This window comes from Aristolochia californica, unplaced genomic scaffold (assembly GCF_029961685.1).
Source record: "Aristolochia californica isolate CCGP_79_NKW_82.1479 unplaced genomic scaffold, dmAriCali1.0.hap1 SCAF_8, whole genome shotgun sequence".
NCBI lineage: Eukaryota > Viridiplantae > Streptophyta > Magnoliopsida > Piperales > Aristolochiaceae > Aristolochia > Aristolochia californica.
The window spans coordinates 35,597,202-35,604,577 of record NW_027182279.1 but is presented as its reverse complement, the minus strand read 5'-3'; the positions used below and the strand labels follow the sequence as shown (position 1 = coordinate 35,604,577).

Sequence of the window (7,376 nt, the reverse complement as noted above, 5' to 3'; positions counted from 1 at the left end):
CTAAGAGCCACCGTATCTCTTATTTACCGAGTTTGAATAAGAGTTCTGAATCATTTGAAGTTATTCATTCTGATGTTTGGGATCTTGCAAAGGTTTTCTCGAGCTTAGTATTTTGTGACATTTATTGATGAATGTACTAGAACGACTTGGGTATCCCTGCTTATAAAAAAGAGTGATGTGTGTCTAGGTTTTCAGAAATCTGTTGCCTACCTTATCATTCTAACACCTTCTCGAGTTATAGACTTTCAAACTCCTCAACAAAAATTACACTCCCTAATTTCTATTCCCCATCTTTAGAATTTTGAACCCCAGGTTTTTGGGTGTACTGTATATGTTCATATCCCAAAAGTCTTACGAAATAAACTTGATCCATGTGCCAAACGATGTGTTTTTGTTGGCTATTCTGATTTTCAAAAAGGATATCGGTGCTATGATCCACACATCTAAAAACTCCATGTAACTCTAGATACCTCTTTCCATGAATTAAAACCTTATTACTCAGGGGGAGTCTCTCGGAATTCTCTTTAGGGGGAGAGCTCAAGTGAAGAGAATAGCGGAGGCGCTGAGTTTATTGAGTTAGAAGCAGTGAATGAATTGTTTAATCAACAAGAGAATAGTGGAGGTGCTGAGATAGAAGCAGTGAATGAATTTTTTAACCAACCAGGTCGTCATGATGTGCAACAAAACTGTGATCCCAGCCATGAAGCTAAGAGTGAATCATTAATTGCTCCTAAAGAATCATCAAAGTTGCTTATGTCTGCACTATCAACTAAAGAATCCACCCAGAATGTTCCTCCTCAGATAAAAACGAATCTTGTGTTTGATGAATCTATTGAAACATGTGTTCCTATAGAAAATATAACTCCTAGAGATCCACAAAGATTGAATAGGGGAGCTCCAAAGAAACATTATGAACCTGATCTTGAAGCCTAGACCAAATACTCAATCAACAACTATGTGTCCTCTCATAGGTTGACTAAATTGTATGCATTTACTCTTGATCAATTATCCAGGGTTTCTATTCCTAGTAATGTGCAGGATACATTAGCTTATCCAAAATGGAAAAATGCGATGAACGAAGAGATGGAGGCTCTACAAAAGAATGTCACGTGGGAAATTGTTTCACAGCCTAAAGGAGCGAAGACAATTGGATGTCGATGTGTGTTCACAGTGAAACTCAAACCGGATGGAAGTATTGAAAGATATAAAACTCGGCTAGTTGCAAAGGGATATACGCAAAGGTATGTGATAGACTATCAGGATATTTTTGCACCAGTAGCTAAGATCAATACAATTCACATTCTTATATTTATAGCAGCAAATCGAGACTGATCTCTACAACAATTTGATGTTAAAAATGTCTTGCTCAATGGAGACTTAGAAGAAGAAGTCAACATGGAGTTTACACCCGGAGTTAAAAGTGGCTCTTTATGTCAAGGTAAAGCCTGTAAATTGAAGAAGTCATTGTACGGGCTGAAACAGTCACCTAGAGCATGGTTTGGGAGATTCTCAGCTACAATGAAGGAGTTTGGCTATAAGCAAAGTAACTCAGATCATACTTTGTTTATAAAAGATAAAGAAGGAAAAGTAACGGCTTTAATTGTGTATGTTAATGATATGGTCTTGACAGGAGATGACCCATGTGAAATGCAACCTTTACATGAGTATTTAGCCACTTAAATCGAAATGAAGGATCTTAGACAACTTAAATATTTTTTGGGAATTGAGGTGGCAAGATCGAAACATGGAGTCTTCCTTTCACATCGAAAATATGTGTTGGATCTTCTGGGGAATTGAGGTGGCAAGATCGAAACATGGAGTCTTCCTTTCACATCGAAAATATGTGTTGGATCTTTTAGCAGAAACCGGAATGCTTGATTGTAAACCGATGTAGACGCTGATAGAAATGAATCATAAGTTCGGAATTCTCCCAGATCAAATTCCAACAGACAAAGGCGTTATCAGCGATTAGTTGGAAGATTAATCTACCAATCACACACAAGACCAGATGTAGTAGATGCAGTGAGCGTTGTGAGTCAGTTCATTCATGCACTAAAAGTGAAGAACATATGGAAGCGGTCTATCGGATCTTGAGATACTTAAAGAGTGCTCCAGGAAAAGGTTTGTTATTTGCAAAAAAAAGGTGTCTCAAACATTTAAGGATATACAGATTCTGATTGGGCAGGAGATCAGACAACCATAAGATCCACGTCTGGTTACTTTACTTTTGTGGAAGGTAATCTTGTCACGTGGAAAAGCAAAAAACAGAAGGTAGTATCAAGATCAAGTGCACAAACAAAACATAGTCTCACCTGGAGGCGAACCTGTATAAATCTTGTATTTTTTGTGCTTACTTTTTTTTTTATGCGATTATTATTGCTCTTGTTAGTTTTAAATTAGGGTGTCTAATTCCTAACATTAATATCGTTTATTCTACTGACAAACAACAACATCAGATATTGAGGAACCCAAAAGAGTTGAATGATCGATCATCTTTGAGATTTGAGGTAAATAAGAAAAATCATCAACTAACTAAAAAGAGAACTAATGAAAGCAATTAGGGTGAAGAGTATTTTCTTAAGAAAATCTATACTAATGAGTCAGCATACAAACTAATAAACCAAACACAAAAATCTCAAACTTGAATTATTATACTTAAAAAGTTTTATTCTATATTTGAGCTTGTGCATAACTCAAGTAAAATTTGAATTTTGCCGAGTTTTTTTAAGCAAGGGCTTGTAAACCGAGGTTGCATGCTGCACCGCGGTTCAGAGACCTTCGAGTCGGCGTATGAATCGAAAAACGACAGCTCCGGACTAAACACGTGTGTTGGATTGAAGCCTCGAGAGTCGAGGAAAGAAAACACGTGTCTGATAAAGCAAGTCCCGGACGTTTTTACGCTCATAAAATTATTAAAACCGAACTATATATCTCTATAGTGGTGGAACTTAAGTAATTGAAAGGTTCAAAACTGTAAAGCACATTTCTCGTCTTCCCCTTCTGTTAACGCCTATCTTCTCTTCTCCCTGATCAAAATCGACACCGTAATTTCGATCTTCAATCAGGTAGTAAAACCTATCCTTGAATCTGTATATTGAATTCCCACTCCATTTTCATCAGTGGATGTAGTCTCTGCACGATTTTTTTTACCATTAATGATCTTTTGATGTCTAATGTGTGATAGTGTCTGTTAAATTTGTAGACAACTGGTTCTTCATTCCTTATTTATTCTTTTCTGTAGATGGAATTATAGCATTGATGCCATAAACGTAGTCTGGTTTTCATTAGGATGGGAGGAAATGAAGATTCGTCTTCTGCTGGCTACTGGGAGAACTGGAAAGCTTATTGGCGTGAGCGATTTACTTTTCTTGAGTACCACAAAAGGGTTTTTCTTATTCCAGAGAAGCCGCTGACCAAATGGTCTTCGTCCAATGTTGAGGAGTTCATCGCTTCAGTTCAAATACATGGCCCTGTGGTATCTTTTTATTATTTTACTAAGTGTTTATGCGTTGCCCCGGCTTATGTTTAGTAGTTTTGATTTTATTGGATACTCGAACTTGCCTCAGATTTTTTTGAATTTCTTAACTGTATGTATGTGTGTCAGTAGCATATAAAGGAGTTTAATCATGCGGGTAACTAAACTCTTCAGAGTTTATTAGAGTAGGAAAAGTTCTTATTTTTGTTTCTGCTTTTAGGGGCAATGTGCTCATCTTGGGTTTATTTTTTTGTTCCTGTTATATCCCCATTATCATGTAGAAATGGACATGTTGAACTAATGTTGTTTTATTATCATGGGAGCTCTCAATTGAATATTTGACTTCCCCTCTCTGGTTTTAGTCAGTTTCATTTATCAACACTCCTACTGTTGCCCACTTCTCTCATACATTTGAATAATGACAGTGTTTGCATTTTATTTTATTTTATTTTATCTTGCTGAATTGTTCTAATTCAAGAGCAATCATTTTTTATGGTCAGTTCAGGTGCTTTTTTTTTTTTTTGAAAATGGTAGATTTGATCTGCTTATTTTGTGCATTATTGCCTCCAAGCAGGATGTAGATCACAGCTGCACCAGGGATCATTAAGACGTTATTTGGGAGTCTGAAACAAATTGATATTGTCCTCACCCAATTCTGCAATTCATGTGGGGAGTCTTGAGACAGAATGTTATGGAGATATAAGAGAACTACAATTGTCATGGCTACAAGTAGCCTCTTACTGAAAAAAAAAAAAAAAAAATTGAAGTAGATGAAGTTTAAACTCCTGTCTAGCTGAAATAACATGCAAAGCATTTCATATCTATAAAGAATCCTATATAATAGAAAATATTAGTAGAGGGAAGTTTAAACTCCTGGGCATATGAAGCTGTTTTAGCTAACTTATTTTCTTCTCTTGGATGGTGTGCAATTATCATCTACTAAATGAAATTTGCAACAAAAGCAAATGGAGACTGAATGGAACCAAAAACCTTCGTTTGAGATAGATGCGTAATATGACATAAGAATCTGGTTGCCACAATCCAAGATCAACTTTTACATGGACACTGCCTAATGATACACCATAACATGGACAGTTTTTTTTTTCATAAAATATTAGAGGACAGATCTGCCTAAGAAATTGAACAAAACAAAGGGGATATAGATTATTAAACATCCATGCTTGTTAAGTACATGTACCTGTACTTTCCATTCAGAGGATATTGGTTATTTTGAAAAACTTGACCATGGAAGAATTCGACTCCAGAGAGTTAACTTGGCCAATTGAATGGGTAGTCCAACCTTTGGCACCTTTGGCTTAGGTGTTTTTTTTTTATTGCATGTAGGTTGGAGGAATTAAATGAGATTTTGCCTGAGGGATTGCCAATGGATATGACAAAGGAGTTTGAGGAGACAAAGTGAAGTGCTTTGTTGGTGAGGCAAAAATTCTTGGACCTTAGAGATAATTTCAGGCGCATTGTTGATCCACCATTAAGGGTGCATAGTAAAGGTAATTTTTTTATCTAATTTCTTAAATTATTTGGAAACTTGAGTTTTTAGGTTTACATGTTAAAACTAATGGAACTTTTGTTTTGCGTATAAGAAATTAATCAATGTATATGATATTGATACACTTTTATCTGAAATGGACAGTGCCCAAGATTTTTAACATTTCACTGGCTGATCAGCAGATTAAAGGAATTAAGGTTAATTGAAGTCTGTAAAGGTCGAATTTGAATAACGCATAGAGTAGTGTATTGGTTCACTGTGTGACTTTAAATATAAAATAGGAAAGCTTCTAAACCTTGAAAGTTGTACATTCTAATGTAGGAGTCGATCTAACTATTGATTAAATGGTTAAAAAATCCTTTATGATTTCAGCTTCCAAATTAGACTTGAAAAGTTAGGATATACATCTTAAGGTATGTGCGTCATTGCACCATCCATTTTATCAATTGCACTCTAGTAAGTGGCACAAGTACTGGCATTGCATGCTGTTCCATGGATTGGAAGGTGTTATAGAATTTATCAGCTCAGTTGTCCTACTGAACTAGTTTTTGCTGATAAATATGAATAAGACCATTGAGCATCACGTAGCTTTGCCTCAATAGAATTTATAAATATAGCTAACAGTTTCGGTCACATTGCTTATTTTGACTCGCTCTTATGTTGAGTTTATGGATGGGCAATCTAAAACACATTAAGTGAGGCTACTTACACTGACCAGATGTTGTACTGGAGAAATTTTATCGTTTTGTTGATGGATCTATAAGAATCAAGTTCATTTAGTTCGATTTCTTGCTTAAACATTCATTTTTATTTCTTTCCATGTTTTTAGCTCCTGAAGTTAAAAAGCAGATTGTTTTAGATGGTCTCGTCAGTTGTGGAAAAAGTATTACACTTGCTATGCTTGTCCATTGGGCACGTCGCGAAGGTTGGCTTGTTTTCTATGTCCCTATAGGCAAAGAATGGAGTCATGGAGGATTTTTTTATAAACAACCAGAAACAGGTGTATGGGACACACCTGTTCAGGCTACTAAAATTCTCCAGGTAGTACCTTGTGTTTTGTGTTATCTTTTATTTTTTTCTTCTTCTGAATGAACATTTAAATTGTTATACTAAATCAAAAATAGATAATGACAACTGAGGAATAAAATCAACTTTAGTTTCTAGGGACAAGCAATTTGTGGCTATAAAACTGGTGCTCCCCAACTGGAAAAAAATGTTATTTCTAGTATGATCTGTATGGTAATTTCTCTGTTTTACCCATTATATCTTTTTAGAATTTTTTTGAAATACAACCAAGCACGCTTACAACAATTACCTGTCCAAATTTATGATCCAATTTTGCTAGGAGAGGGTGCTGGTGTTGGATGGATGAAAGGGGTTGATTCAAAGGCAATGCCGGAAGGTTCTACCCTTTTTTACCTTATTCAGACAGGTTTGACTTACACACATGCTGCAGTTGGGGTTGTAGTTCGTCTAAGGAAAGAGTTATCTCTTGTAAAGGATATTCCAGTGCATTTTGCTATTGATCAGGTGAGTTTTCTTTTTGATTTTTCTTCTTCTTCTCAGTTTTAATTAAGTTCAATGAAAAGCCATGGGGTCCTTTTGTTTCTTTCCCTGTTTGTCTTAACTCTCTTCATGCTTTGACTGTCTTATTTCAGTATAATAGTTGGTTTACATTCAGTGAATATGAAGAACCTGTGACTATGCGCTCATGTCAGCCTATTCATGCCAAAGAACACTCAACGGTTAGTGCTGTTAAATGCTAATTTTGTTCTAGTATTGATTCTTTTAATCTTAAAGATAAATGAGGCAGAAAAGTTGATCTCTGACAAGATGTTGATTGGTGATGCTTTTTCCTATCTTGTTACCTAAAGAGTTCAAAAGACCTCTGAGTTGAGTTGGAGCCTTTTTTGGACGCTTTATCAATATCCTTTGTTCCTGTTACTTCACTTGCAGGTTAGCACAAATTAGCGAATATAAGGGATGAAAGAAGAAACTCTTATATATGCTTCCTCAAGAATCTCCTCCTCACTGTGTTGAGCAAAGTACTATGCATGCAGAAGACCACAAGATTAATATAGAGATGCCCTACCAAAACCTTGCATTGCCTTATTTACCATATTAAGTCTCTTTTTCTATATATCTTTTGGGATTCTGGGAAATGACCCCATCGAAAAAGTGGATTTCTGCAAATCAAATAGCCAAAAGTTTACTCCATTTGTAATATGAAGTTATCAGTTAGGTTCAAAATTTTGAGACAAAAGTTACTCGTGTTCACTGCTGGTTAGAAACCTTAGTTTCTCTATTGTACTTCAAAGGTTGGAGGTTTGGATATCTCAAAGGAGAAGGTTTTCTCTCCATTAATTCAAGGGGGTGAGCTTTTCTTTTCTTGTA

General features: G+C 35.8%; 1 pseudogene; it reads left to right on the top strand.

The window, feature by feature from the left end:
* Positions 1–2,977: 2,977 nt before the first annotated feature.
* On the top strand, positions 2,978–7,376 carry LOC137939174 (uncharacterized; annotated as a pseudogene).